The sequence below is a fragment of the Chiloscyllium punctatum genome, chromosome 23, assembly GCF_047496795.1.
Source record: "Chiloscyllium punctatum isolate Juve2018m chromosome 23, sChiPun1.3, whole genome shotgun sequence".
Classification (NCBI taxonomy): domain Eukaryota; kingdom Metazoa; phylum Chordata; class Chondrichthyes; order Orectolobiformes; family Hemiscylliidae; genus Chiloscyllium; species Chiloscyllium punctatum.
In genome coordinates this window covers 30,208,760-30,223,577 of record NC_092761.1, presented here as the reverse complement: position 1 = coordinate 30,223,577, position 14,818 = coordinate 30,208,760, and positions in this window count along the sequence as shown.

Here is a 14,818-nt window from a genome sequence, read left to right as displayed (position 1 = left end):
CTAGGCAAATGGAGAGAGTTATATTCCACGTCTCATTTGTGCCTTGCAAACGATGTAGGATTCACAGAACAATGAGTTGAGTTTATAATCAAAAAATGTCTCAAGAACATGTTATTGTTGTCAAAGTGTTTATGTAGTCAGTTTCTATAAGTTTTTTCCCCGAAATAATAGCTCTGTGGACAATTACACGGGGTAATTTGTTTACAGTAAAGTTATTGAATGTCAACGAGATATGATTAGATTATCATTTGTCAGAGTGATCATTACTCTATTTCGTCCTTGTGTGGACCAATCTGATTCCAGTCCTTGTCTGATTTCAAGATCCAATTCCCGTCTGTGCTTGAAATTTCAACCGTTTCTTCACATAAATGTCTCCACCTACTGTAATAATATCTAAGGACGCTACAGGGGAAAGCAGAGATTAATGAACATGTTGTCAACACTGGAGAAAATGGAGCTTCGTGGAATGATTGGTTTGGCTGGGATTATTCTCCTTGAAACAAAGGAGACGGACGAGAGCTCTATAATCACATAATAACATTTATAAGCGCTCAATATTCATGGGATCTTGACAGGGTAGTTACAGGCAGGTGGTTCACCCTCTGGTATGAGGAGAGCACCAGAGGACATGAACTCAGAATTAGATATTGCCGATTTAATTCAGAAATGAGGTGTAATTTCTTTGCACAGGGGCCAGTGGATCGGTTGAACTCCTTGCCAAAATTGTTGTTGAGGCTGAGTTGTTGTGTATTTTCAAACTGTGCCAGACAGATATTTAACCAGAAAAACGATGAAGCTTTGTCCACGCAATGCTGGAGAATGGAGTTGAGGATTATCAGATCAGCCACGAGTTTGTTGAATGTTGGAGCAGACTCAATGGGTTGAATGGCCGACTTCCAATCCTTCATCATTTGGTCTAACGCCTTATTTTATTTATACCTTTAGAATTCTGAAAGGATGGGATGAAGTGATAGAAAAGGTTTCTCAAACTGATCAGACAGATCTGGAACTAAGCTCATAAGTTCATGAAGAAGAAATGTGCTGTGGCCTGGATACAACAAATGGCACTGGGCTCACCGCAGATGGTATGTGCAGATGTTGTGATTGCTGAAGGAAATTGGTGGATCTAATATTGTTGCCAACTTGGTGATCACGCTGGATGATGGATTGTGGTATGATTCACACAGCAAAAGGTTGTGAAAGAATGAAAGATTCGTTTCATTGGAAAAGTTTTCTGCGGTTCCAATTCAATTGACTATATAAAATACTGATCAGAAGTTTTGTGTGGAAAGACATTAAAACTCACAATCCCACTGGATAAACTATTGCACTCAATCTCTCCTTATTGTTTCACTTTCATTCGATGTAAATTCATAGAAAGTCAAGATGGAATGAAAGGTGAAAAAAACGTTTGTACTCCTTTTCATTATCCTAATGTAACTTACAGCAGAATCAAATTGCTTTACTTCGACTTTGATGAGGTATCGATTTATCACAAATCTCCGGTGTAATGAAGGGCAAGAGCAAGATTCTCCATCCAACGTATCCTAAAGATGCGAGGCACAAAGGAAAACCACAGCTGTGTTTCATAGAAGTAACAGCCAGAGAAAGATTCAAATCCACACATGCACAATGGAAGAGCAACCCGTCGCCTGAACCCCTGGGACACTTCAGCCCATTGCAAAGGGGCTCACATGTGACCCCGTCAAGATCACATATGGTGCACCTCGGGGATGAGAAATTCCCTGACAGGAATCGAATCCACACCATTATGTTTCTGCTTTCAGCAGAATAATAATACCAGCAAAATCCAAGGGATTGACCTCGTTCTTGGAAGGAATACCTTGTCCTTGAATTATTTTGAGTCGGAACTGTCTCAGAATGACCCAGCAAGCATGGAATTCCCGTTAAATTCACACGCACATTTCGTCTTGACGCATAATTTCTTCAGACAGTTTCTCTCTCACGTGAAGAAGTTTATATGGAGAGAGAAGTGAAGGTGATGTTTTAGCTCGATGGTCTTTCTCATATGGCTGAACCTGAACCGGGTAAAATTCCCGGAAGTGAAGTTTTGTTCGTTTCATTTTATTAATTTTGCTGCAACTTCACTCTGTTCATTCCAGTGATCGGAAGTGAATTGGATTTATATGATTGGAACGCTTAATGTTGTATTCAATTTTGCTCCGAATTTATTTCAGCTTAAAGAAAATACTGATGAGGAAAACAGATGGTTAAACTACAAAACAAGATGCCAGTTTTGATGCTCAGTTACTTTGGCAGATTTCAGTGGGTATCAAATGAACCCAACATCATGGCGATCGTCCTCCCATCTTTAAGGCATGGGATTAAACCAGGAAGTCGATCTCCAAGAGACGGGTCACTTCCTAATCTTTATGGAATAGCTTTCCTTGAGAATATACAAAATCTGCTTAGTTCCATTTATAATGCTTCATGTGGAATATTAATATAAACCTTTCAAAACTCTGAGTTTTTTTCCTGAATCTTTCTTAGCTGCAGACGTTTCCGATATTTATTTGCATCTGAAGTCATCAAAATTAGACATTGTTTCCTTCTCACCTTCTACCCCCTACACCCTGCTTTACACTTTTACCTGGCCACAGTTTGTCTCTCTCCTGGTGAAACTCACTTTTTGTGTGTCCCTAAATGTGCCTTTCCAAATATTTTGGAAACGGATTGTCTGAGTGACTGAAATTCTGCTCCCTTCAATTTTTGTCCGACATCGATGGTTTTGAAAGCCTGACATTCAGAAATGTACGAACTTGAAAGAGTGAATTTGCCACATATTTACTCTCTCCAAACCTCAAATACTCTGGAAAACTTCCATTCGGTTTTCCTTGGTTCAGTGTCAAATGTTCCAACACACAAATAAATAAAATTCCATCCCCACTAAACGCCGTCAGCATTGTCTCTAATGCCTTAGCGGCCCAGTAAACGCTGGCAGTGCCCTCTCTGATAGAACCACTGATTCCCCCTACAATGCAGAAAGTGCAGTTCAGCCAATCAGGTCTTTAGGGAAACTCTGATCAGCATCTCAACCAGACCTAGATCCCGTCTCTATCCCCGCAGGCCTCTGGCTTGTGATTTCAAATAGACCTGTTGGAATAAAACCTGGCATCGTGTGACTGCTGAACTTATCACTGCCTTACCCATGGCTAATTCAATTAATTTACTGAATTCACTCTCTGGACAGATCAGAACAGTTTAACATGGCCAATCCACCTAGCCTACAGACTTAACAGCAGTTCGAACCACTGAGCAAATATACCATCACATTGAACACGATCTGTATCATGTGCAATGGCTTTACACACTGGTAACTCCGCCTAGTGAAAGCAAGCTGCGCCCACCAACCCGAATTCAATGCATCCAAACGCGGTTCTACGCTGTACAACCTCAGTAGTTCTGCTGGAAATGTTTCTGCACTCAGATCTGAATGGGTTTACTCTGTTTTCTTCCTCAGATTCCTGCTTTAAGTAAACACATCAGTCAGGAACAACTCTATATCATGGTTTTCATTGCAACATAAACACAATGTGCAGTTTACAGAAGTTACGTGTTTGCACTTTCACTGACACTCTCTCTTCCCAGGAGCTGCAGTCCTTCCCCAGCTGATTCAGACAGCACTGTCCTTCCTGTGACATGTACCATCGAGAATGGAAGGCCAAGCATGAACAACCTTCACTGGCGAACAGAACGACAGGTTTAAAACCTTTACGATGCCCCCAGCGGAGAATTGAGCCCCGTGACAGGCGGGGACACTAACCACGATGCTGTGGAGGACAGTAACATCGAAGGAGACCCTTCAGCCTGTTGTGGCCGCACTTGTCCAACACAACTGCTAAACGACCTGAATCAAGTTTTCCATTGTTTAGCCCATAATCTTACATGTTTTGTCATCGCAATTTAACATCTCAACTTTTTTTAAGGTTAGAATGATTTCCGCCCCTCTGACCCTTTCCGCAAATCTACTCAAACCTTTCTGCCTTTTCCCAAAATCTCTTGGCCCCAGTGTTCGATCCCCCCAACAATAACAAAAGCTTCTTTCAGTCTATCCGATCCATATCCCTCAGTATTTAGTACATCTCAGTCATATCTTCTCCAATCTCCTCTGCTCGGCGACAAACAATCCCAGTCTGTCCAATCTCTCCTCACAACTGAAACTCTTCATCCCAGACAATATCCCAGTGAATCTCGACTGCAACGTTCCCAGTGCGATCACATCCATGCAGTACTCTGAATTGTAGAACTGCACACAGTAATCTAGCTAGGGCCGAATGAACTTTTTTTTCTATTCTGTGACAGTATGAAGGCTTCGCTGGCTCGGCAGTATTGATTGCTATCCCTAATTGCGCAGCGGGCAGTTGAAACTCAACCATCTTGTAGTGAGTCTGGAGTCACATGGAGCCCCGAACAGGTAAGAATGGCAGTTACATTCCTTAAATGACGTCAGATGGTTTTGTTTTTTTCAACAATTGAACATGGATATATAGGAGTTATTATATTCGTAATTCCAGATATATATTGAATCCGAATTCTACCACCTAGCATGGTCGGAGTTAAACCCAGGTCCCTGGTGTCGGAATTAACAGTTCAGTATTCAGTGGTCAGAGCGCTCGGCCATTGCAGAAAAGCAGTGAAACTGATCATATCCAATTCAGTCGCTTTTCCCCGATACTGTTCTCTGCCATTTTCCTGAGCTTGATCCCCCCCAATAATATCTGGTCCATATCAGTAAAAGCTGCTACATGACTATTGATCTCACAACATTGGTAACCAATTGGATCAAATGGTCTGTAGGTCCCGGTGGTGGGGTTGGGGCACGTTCACCCAGCAACAGTGACCCCAGCCACACAGACTGATCAGTATCAATGGGAGAGTCTGTATTAGATTATGCAATGCCTTAGTGAAATAGGAAATGACTCCACAAACACATGATGAAAGAGCAGCGCTCCGAAAGCTTCAATTAAACCTGTAAGACCATAACCTGGTGTTGGGTCATTTTTAACTTTGTGCTCCATAGACCAACACCGGCATCTTCAAATTAATGAAATGGGGGTATTGGATGGAAAGTTCAGTTAGTGATCGTAGGAGGGAAGAAATCTCTGAGAACAGGTGGATTTGAATTCTGACATATGAAACACAGAGATGCAAGCGAGCAGAGCTTGAAGGAAAATAAAATCACCTTGGAGAAAATCAAAACTTTAAAACAACTGATTCCTTTGTGTTTCACAAAAGACTGGAACACAAAGAGAAGTTACTGCCGTGACGCGGATTCGAACCGAGGTTGCTGCGACCACAATGCAGAGTACGAACCACTATAGAATCACGGCATGACACAGAAGAACACATTAAGCTCATGCAATAAGTACAGTATTATAAGGAATGTTAGGCAGAGCACCAAATGCACAATATCAGTGCTGAGCGAACAGTAGCAGATATGTGGGAACTGACCGTTAAACATCGGTTTCCCCCAGTGGCTGTGTTGATTCCATCATTAATGTGTTGAGGGCTGAGTTAAACAGATTTCTCCAAAACATCAAAGTCACCGGGGACAGTGCAGCTTTTGTTACCTGCACCTCCACCAATATCATTTATTGTATCCCTTGCTCCCGGTGCAGTCTCCTGTTCATTGGGGAGACTGGGCGCCTCCGAGCAGAGCGCTTTAGGGAACATCTCTGGGACACCTGCACCAATCAACCACACAGCCCTGTGGCCCAAAATTTCAACTACGCGTCCCACTCTGCCGAAGACATGGATGTCCTGAGCCTCCTTCACCGCCACTCCCTCACCACCAGACACCTGGAGGAAGAACGCCTCATCTTCTGCTTTGGAACACTTCAACCCCAGGGCATCAATGTGGACTTCAACAGTTTCCTTATTTCCCCTTCCCCCACCTCACCCCATTTCTAAACTTCCAGCTCAGCACTGTCCCCATGACTTGTCCTGACTTGTCCTACCTGCCTATCTTCTATTCCACCTATCCATTCCACCCTCCACCCCGACCTATCACCTTTATCCCTTCTACCACTGAACTATTGTACTCTATGCTACTTTCTCCCCACCCCTTCCCTCCTCTCACTTATCTCTCCACCTTTCAGACTCTCTGCCTGAATTCTTGATGAAGAGCTTTTGCCCGAAACGTCGATTTTAATGCTCCTCGGATGCTGCCTGAACTGCTGTGCTCTTCCAGCACCACTAATCCAGAATCTGGTTTCCAGCATCTGCAGTCATTGTTGTTACCAAGCTTTTGTTGAATCATATACTTCCATAGCAATGCAGTTTAACATCGGTTACTTCACAAGTTTCCCCACACAAGGCAGTAACCACTGCTGCCACATGGGCCCATCTCCCAGCCCCAGAATCAGAGGAACTGAGTGGCACAGTCGCGAAGAACCAACTTGAAATCGGGATGGGAATGAGGTCGCAGAGATACTCGATAGCTCAAGTGACGCAACCGAAGAATGCATGGTGTTTCTATGATGGTTTAGAGGTGCAAGCAATTCCGAGGTTGGGAGTGCTTCTGGTCAAAGACGGGGCAGAAGGGAAAATCTGTTCCCGTTTATAATAACAGCAATCTACAGTGTATCTTGCTGAGACAGCTGAGTGCTGCAACTGGAGCGTGGACAGCTTGTTTGAAATTTAATTTTGCTTCACTATCACCCACTTCCCTGGAATGAATTGCTTTCACCATTTTTATTTCCAATTGTTTAATATCTCCCTGCAGTCTGCGGTTTTCTTCCTCATGGTTAATTGCATGATTAACTGTTGTATGATCTGCACACTGCTAAATCACGGCAACTCCAAGTAAATAGGAATCATTGATCTATATGAGAAAACAGTGGAATTAACAGCAGCATGCTTTGTAGGTTTGCAGGCGACACCAGAATTGTAGACAGTGTGGAAGATTACCTCAGTTTCAAAAGGATCTTAATCAAATAAGTCGTTGGACTGAAAAATGTAACATGGAGTTCAATCTGGATAAATGGCAGATATTGCATTTTGGTACAACAAAAAGGGTATGGCTTTGCGTATGTTGGAAAACAGGGAAGCTCGGTGTGCAGGTACATAATTCCTTGTAATTTGCATTACCAACAGACAAGATGGTTCAAAGGCATTTAACATACTTCCCTTCATTGCTCAGTCCTTTTTGTATAGTAGTTGGGATGTTATGTTGAATTTTTGCAGGACATTGATGAGGCCTCTTCTGGAATATTATGTCCAGTTCTGGTCGCCCAGTTGTAGGAATGATATTATTCAGCTGGAGTAGGTTCACAAAAGGTATACACGCTTGTTGCCTGTGGAGGGTTTGAGTTATAATGAAAGGCTAGATAGGCTGAGACTATTTTCAGACTCGAGATCAGGGTGCTGTAAAACCACATCAGATAAGGCAGCATCCCAGGAGCAGGAGAATCATTTTTTTTCTCGCAAGTGTCCTTCACCAGGCTCTTCCCTGAAACGTCGATTCTCCTGCTCCTCAAATGCTGCCTAATCTGCTGTGCTTTCCCAGCTCAACACTCTCGAGTCTGATCTCTCATCTGCAGTTCTCACTTTCTCCCAGTTGAGTGTGTTTTCACTCTAGCTTAGGGGTTTGAACGGCGATCTGACAGAAGTTTATGTATTATTGAGAGACAAGTTTAGAGTTAACGATAGCGGCCTTTTGTCAGGAGGGGGATTTCAAGACGAGAGGGCATATGTTTAAGATGAAAAGAGATTTTTTTTAAAAAATGACATATGTGGCATTTTTTTAGAGACGGTGTTTTACGTTTGTAATTAACTTGTCGAGGAAGAGATGGATGAGGGTACGTTTGCAACATTTAATGGTCAATTGATTCCAAACATGAATGGGAAAGTGGGATTTTCAAAATAAATTTATTTTTGCCTTGTACGTCAGTTATTTCCCAGAGAGCTTTTAAGAGTCACCCATGATATTATCCATCTGGAGTCTCATGTGGGACAGAGCAGATGAATATGACAGTTTGCTTCCCGAACTGGCATGAGTGAATCAGATGGGATTTTCCACACAACTATTTCAGGTCATCACGAGACTCTTCAATTCCAGGTGCTTATTGAATTCAAACTCCACTATCTGTCATGCCAGGACCTGAACCTTTTGTCCCCAAAATGCTACCTGGGTTTTGGATTAACAACACAGTAATAAAACTACAAGGGCATTATCACCACTCAGTGGGTACACGAGAAGGCAGATGGGACTAGATTAATTTGGCGGTATGTTCAGCATGGATCGGTTGGACTGACAGGCCTGTTTTCATATTGTATGACTCTGACTGACGCTATGGAGCTGGCATCTGGTTGGGATTAACAGCCGCATTGACAGCATAACCGAACACCTGATGGGATCTGTAATCCTGCTGGAGTCTCCGGAGGTTGTTTTGCTCAGTGATCCCTTCCCACACACGGGACTGGTGAACGGTCTCTCTCCAGTGTTCCTGATTAAATGAGTTTCCATTTCTGTGGTTATTTGAATCCCTTCCAGCAGTTCCCACATTACCTTGCTTTCTCTGTGGTATCAGTGTCCTTTTTTCTACACAGGGTGAATGATCCTTTCAAATTATGTCCACACAGATAAAAATTCCATTTTCCATGTTGTTCATGTATTTTCATTCTTCCTCATTCACCCACAGGGCGTGAGTATCACTGGTCAGGACAACATTTATTCTTCACCCCTCGTTCGTTGCTGACTGGCTACACCACAAACCCGGGTGTGATCCCAGCCTCGGGTGTCTGTCTGTGGGCAGTCTACACATTCTCTGTGTGATTGCGTTTTTATTTCTCCCTCTGGCCAAAGATGTGCCAGTTACAGGGATCACCAATGGGAAATGCAGGTTTATGGGACAGGGAATACCCTGGGGTCTGGTGGGATGAGCTTCGGATGTGCGGTGTGGACTGGAAGGGCCGATTAGACTGCTTTGCCACACGATGGAGATTCTTGAATTAAGGGTCAGCTCATGTTTTTCTGGTCCTGGAGTCTCTCGTCGGCAGGACTAGGTGAAGATGGTAGAATCCCCTGCATAAGGGACGTGAATGAATGGGATTGCAGGAAATTAAAGTCATGATCTCTGTTCCTGAGGTCAGGCTTGTATTTCATGTTTTATTCATCGAACGTAAACATCACCGTTTCCGTGTCCCAAACCCCAAGGATGACTAGTTTAAAATATCACCCCAACACCACCTTCTCCTGGTTGAAGTCTTGACTGTGTGGAAGAAACTGATACTGAGCTGATGCGAGCAAATGTAGCTGCCACCGCCAGTGTCGGAAACACAGATACAAAGGAAAAATCATTTTTAAACTCATCACTGCAAGGTTAAGATCTCAACACGCTCCACTCAGCTGTCTTAGAAAGATGCACTGTAAATCGCTATGATAGTATAACGGGGGCAACTATTCCCTTGAGCAGGAGCACACTCAACCGAGGAATTTCCTGCGCCTCTATACCATCACAGAAGGACTGGACGCTCACCTATTGCATCACTGGAGCCAGAGAGTAACTCCGCGCACACATTCCCATCCCCATTTCTGGTTGGATATGGGCGGCTGTGCCAATGTTTCGCTAAAATGCTATTGAAGCATACATTTCAACAATATCCTGTACTGTCCCCCGAGTCTTTGGTGTTTTATCGAAATCGATCAATCTCATCCACATGTAGGCCAGACCAAGTAAGGATAGCAAATTCCATCTCGAAATAACATCAGTGGAACATATTGTTTTTTCAACAATTGTCAATGGATATATAATAGTCATCAGATTATTCTTTGCCGTACCTGAGCCGGTCCAAATCAACTAACTAAACATGCCGCCCAATTTCTAGGCATCCGTATCCCTCTGCTTCTCACTTACTCATGTATTTGTAGGCGCATCGTTAAATAATCTACCATGCCTGCCTCTGCTACCTCTGCTGGCAACGCATTCCAGCACCTACCACCCTCTGTGTAAAATAATTTCCATGTCTATCTCCCTTAAACGTTTCACCTCTCTCATTGAACGCATGACCTCTCATTATTGAATCCCGCATCGTGGGAAAAAGCTTATCTCTATCCACCCTGTCTGTGCCCTTCATGATATTGTAGACCTCAATCAGGTCTCCTCAATCTCGTTTTTTCCTAATGAAAGCAGAAGTAATCTACTCAAACTCTCTTCAGAGCTTGCATCTTCCATACCAGGCAACATCTGCGTAAACCTTCTCCGCATTCTCTCCTAAATGTTCACATAATTTTGGTAGTTTGGCGACAAGAACTGTACAGAGTATTCTAAACGCGGCCGAAACAAACTCTTCTACAATTTTAGCAGGACTTGCCTGCTCTTATACTCAATGGCCTATCCGGTGAAGGCAGGCATGCCATATGCCTTCTTGACCACTCTATGCACCTGTGCAGTCACCTTCAGGGTACAAAGGACATGAATTCCCAGACCTAATTCTTATCAAGTTTACCCGAGGCTCTTCCGTTTAATGTATACTTGGCTCTGGAATTAGACTTCCCCAAATCATCACCTCACATTTGCTTGGATGGAACACCATTTGCCACTTCTCTGATTAACCCTTCTGTCTATCTATATTCCCCTTCATTCTTTGACAGTCCTCTATGTTTTCTGGCTACTCTACCAATCTTTGTGTCATCTGCAAATGTAGTGGTGAGATACTGGGCTAGCAACCCTTGGAGATTGGAACATGGCAGTTGTTCATCCCATGCTGCAAGGAATCATGTTTGGATGCTTTTTCCCAGTGAAGTACCACTGTTTCCTGATGTAGATCAATAATTCAAACTTTTTCATTAGGAGTCATGATTTAGAAGTTTACTGATGATACATAGTCGTGCAGTTGACTATGATGAATAACGTCATGGACCGCAGGGATGTATCCATCAGGTGGAAAGGCAAAATGGTGAATACAATTGAATCCAGACCAATGAGTGGTAGTGAATTTGGGGAGTTGTAACAATAACAGTGAGGATTCTGAGTGGTGTACAGGAACAAAGAGATCTTGGAATGGGCATTCACAGGTCCCTGAAGACAGGGACAGGGATGTTTTTGGATATTTTCTATTGTTGACGATAGACTATGGATGATATTCGATCTTTAGTAACCGCCAGTTTTGGAAACAACCAAAGGAAGGAGCACAAGTCTGGTCCATGCAATAATCTACATTTTTAAAAATTAAAAGATGAAAGATAGAGGGCTGAAGTTTAAATCTTTGCCCATCAAACTACTTCACCACTCAATGAATTTACCACTGATTCCTCTTCAAGTCATGCTGGCATGAGCCTTGGACGGTAATTTGCAAATGGTGAGGTTCTGTGCATCTTCAACCGTGTCCTTATGATCGGTACAGTTTTTGAGCTTTGAAGGTTCTGTCAACAAAGCCTGGATGACTTACTCCAGTGAATCTTCTCTGTGGTGCACTCTGCTGCAATTGTGCCTTAGCAGTTAAGGGAATAAATATTCAGATGTTGTACAATATGCAGTTAAGTGACTGCATTGTCGTGGAGGGTGTCCAGTTCCTTCAGTGGTGTTGAAGCTGCACCCACCTCGGCAAATGGAGAGAGTTCCGTTAAACATCTAATTTGTGTGTTGCGGACAATGTAGGTTTCACGAAGACAAGAGTTGAGTTAATAATCAAACAAAGTTGAACCACGGACACGTTTTTGTCTTCAACTTCTTTATATGGGCGCTCAGTTTCCATTTTTCCTAAATACTAGCTCCCAGGACGATTCCACGGAGAAATTCAGTTGCATTGAAGCCATTAAATGTCAATCGAATATGATTAGATTCTCATTTGTCAGAGTTATCTTCGCTGTATTTAGTCCTTCTGTGGGTCAATCCGATTCTAATTGCTTTCTGATTTCAAGTTTCAATTCCCGTCTGCGCCTGAAATTTCAACCCGTTTCCTCGCCGAAATTTCTCCACGTGTCTTAATAATATGTAAGGATGCTGTAAGGGACAGCGCAGACTTACTAACATTTTGCTGACTCTGAATACAGTAGAACTTCGTGAAATGATTGGTTAGGCTGGGATTATTCTCCTTCAAACAAAGGAGGAGGAGGGGAACTTTATAATCACAGAATGACAATTAAAAATGTTCAATATTCGTGGGATCTTGACAGGGTAGATACGGGCAGGTGGCTTGCCCTGTGCTTTGAGGAGAGCACCAGGGGACATAATCTCAGAATTAGATATTGCCCATTTAATTCAGAAATGAGGAGTAATTTCTTTGCTCAGGGGTCAAAGAATCTGTGGCATTTTCCAAGTAACCGCTGTTGAGACCTTGTGGTTGGGTATTTTCAAACTGTGCCAGATAGTTAATCAGAAAAATGATGAAACTTTGTCGAGCTAAGTGAGCAGAAAGGAATTCAAGATTATCAGATCAACTATGTTAAAAATCACACAACAACTAGGTTATAGTCCAAAAGGTTTAATTGGAAGCACATTAGCTTTTGGAGCTACGCTCCTTCATCAGGAGATAGTCACAACCTGGTGTTGTGTGATTTTTAACTTAGTCCAAAACCGGCATCTCCAAATCAGATCATCCATGAGTTCATTGAATGGTTGAGCAGACTCCTTGGGCTGAATAGCATACTTCCACTTGGTTTAACATTTCGTCTAACGCCTTATTTCATTTATAAGTTCAGAATTGTGAGGGGATGGGATGAAGTGTCAGGAAAGGTTTATTAAACAGATCAGAAAGGTCAGGAACAAAGCTCATAAACGCAGGAAAAAGAAATGTGCTGTGACCTGGGGGCAACAAATGACACTGGGCCCCAGCATAGGTGGCTGTGGACAGAAGCTGTGATTGCTGAAGGAAGTTGCTGGATCTTATACAGTAGGCACGCTCACAGTCAGTGACCACGTTGGATGATGCATGATCCACACACAGCAGAAATTGGTGAAAGAATGAAATGTTTGTTTCATTGGAGAAATTTTCTGCGGTTGCAATTCCGAGTGACTGTTTGAAATACTGATCAGATGTTTGTGTGAACTGTTAGGTTAAAATACTCATGAACAACCCCACTGGATAAACCTGTGCTCCCGATCTCTTGTTATTTTTTTCTCTTTCTTTCGATGTAAATTCATAGAAAGACAAGATGGAATGTAGGGCGGAAAGAAAAATGCGTTCCTTCTCATTTCACCAATTTCATCTACAATTGAATGACTGCTCTCACTCTTCATTATGACTTTAATGTGGTGTCGATTATTCCTGAATCTCCCGTGCAGTGAAGGGCAAGAACAAGTTTCTCGATCCAGTGTATACCAGAGGTGTGAGGTGCAAAGAAAAACTGCTAGAGCGGTGCGTAAACTTAGTAACCAGAGTGTGACTCGAACCCATGAATATGGAGCACAGCAGTGTAATAACCCACCACCATAATCTCTCGGTCTCCTTTGCACATTTTGTAATGGGGTGACATGTGACCTCATCAAGTTACATGTGGTGAAAGTCTTGGATGAGAAAGTTCCAGAGCGGAATCAAATCCACACCATTGCGTTTCTGCTTTCACTAGAATTATCATAACAGCAAATTCCAATAAATAGCCAAGCTGGTCAGAATGAATAGCTGTCATTAATATATTCTGAGTCAGAACTGAGTCAGAATGAAACAGGGCAAGAATTTTCCGTCATATTTACACCTACATTTGGCACATAATTTCTTCAGTCACTTTCTCTTTCACGTGAAGAAGCAGCCATGGTGAGTGAAATAAAGGCGATGTTCTCGCTCAATGTCCTTTCTCATATGGCTGAACCTGAATTGGATTAAATCGCAAGAAATGCTGATTTGTTCGTTACATTTTAATTTTGCTGAAAACTCACAATGTTCATTGTAATAATCAGAAGTGAATTAGATATATCACATTGGAACGATTAATGTTGTATTCAAATTTGCTCAGCAAATTTATTTCAGCTTAAGGAAAATACTGCTTAGAAAAACAGAGGGTTAAAGTACAAAAGGAAACCCACCAGTTTTGTTGCTCGTTGCTTTGCCAGATTTCACTGAGTATTAAATGGACCAAACATCATGGTGTTTTTCTCACATCCTGAACACCTGTGATGAAAGCAGGAAGTCGATCTCCAAACAACTAGTCACTTCTTATTCAGTATGTTATATCTTCCCTTCACAATAAATAAAAATCCACTCAGTTCCATTTACAATGCTTTAGGTGGAACATTATGCGAAATCTTTCAAAATGCAGAGTTTTGGAACCGAATCTTATTCAGCTGCACACATTAAATAAATTTCTTTACGTTTAAAGTCAATCAACTTCGACATTGCTTCCCCGCAACATCCTACCGACTACACCCCACCTCTGCATCTTTACCTAGCTACACGCTGTCTCTCCTTGTGAAATTTATTCCTTGTATGTCATCAAATGTGCCTTTCCAAATACTTTGAAAAACAGATTCTCTGAGTGACAGCGATTCTGTTCTCATCATTTCTTTGTCCTTCAAAGGTTTTATCAAAGGTAATGCCTCACATCTAGATGTTTACTTACTTAAAAGTGGGAATTTTCCACCTATTTACTCTGTCCAAACACTTCATAACCTGAAAAAACCCCATTAGGTCTTCCTTGGTTCAGGGAAAACTGTTCTCAATTTTCCAAGAAGACAAGTGAATAAAATCTCATCCTCAGTACACCCCCATCAGCATCTTATCTAATGGCAATACACCCCAGTAAACACCGTCATTATCAATTCATAGAATCACAGAATCCTCGAGTGCAGAAAGAGCATTTCAGTCAATCGAGCCGGTATTGACTCTCTGAAGAGCATCTCACCCAAACCTAGCTCCCCTC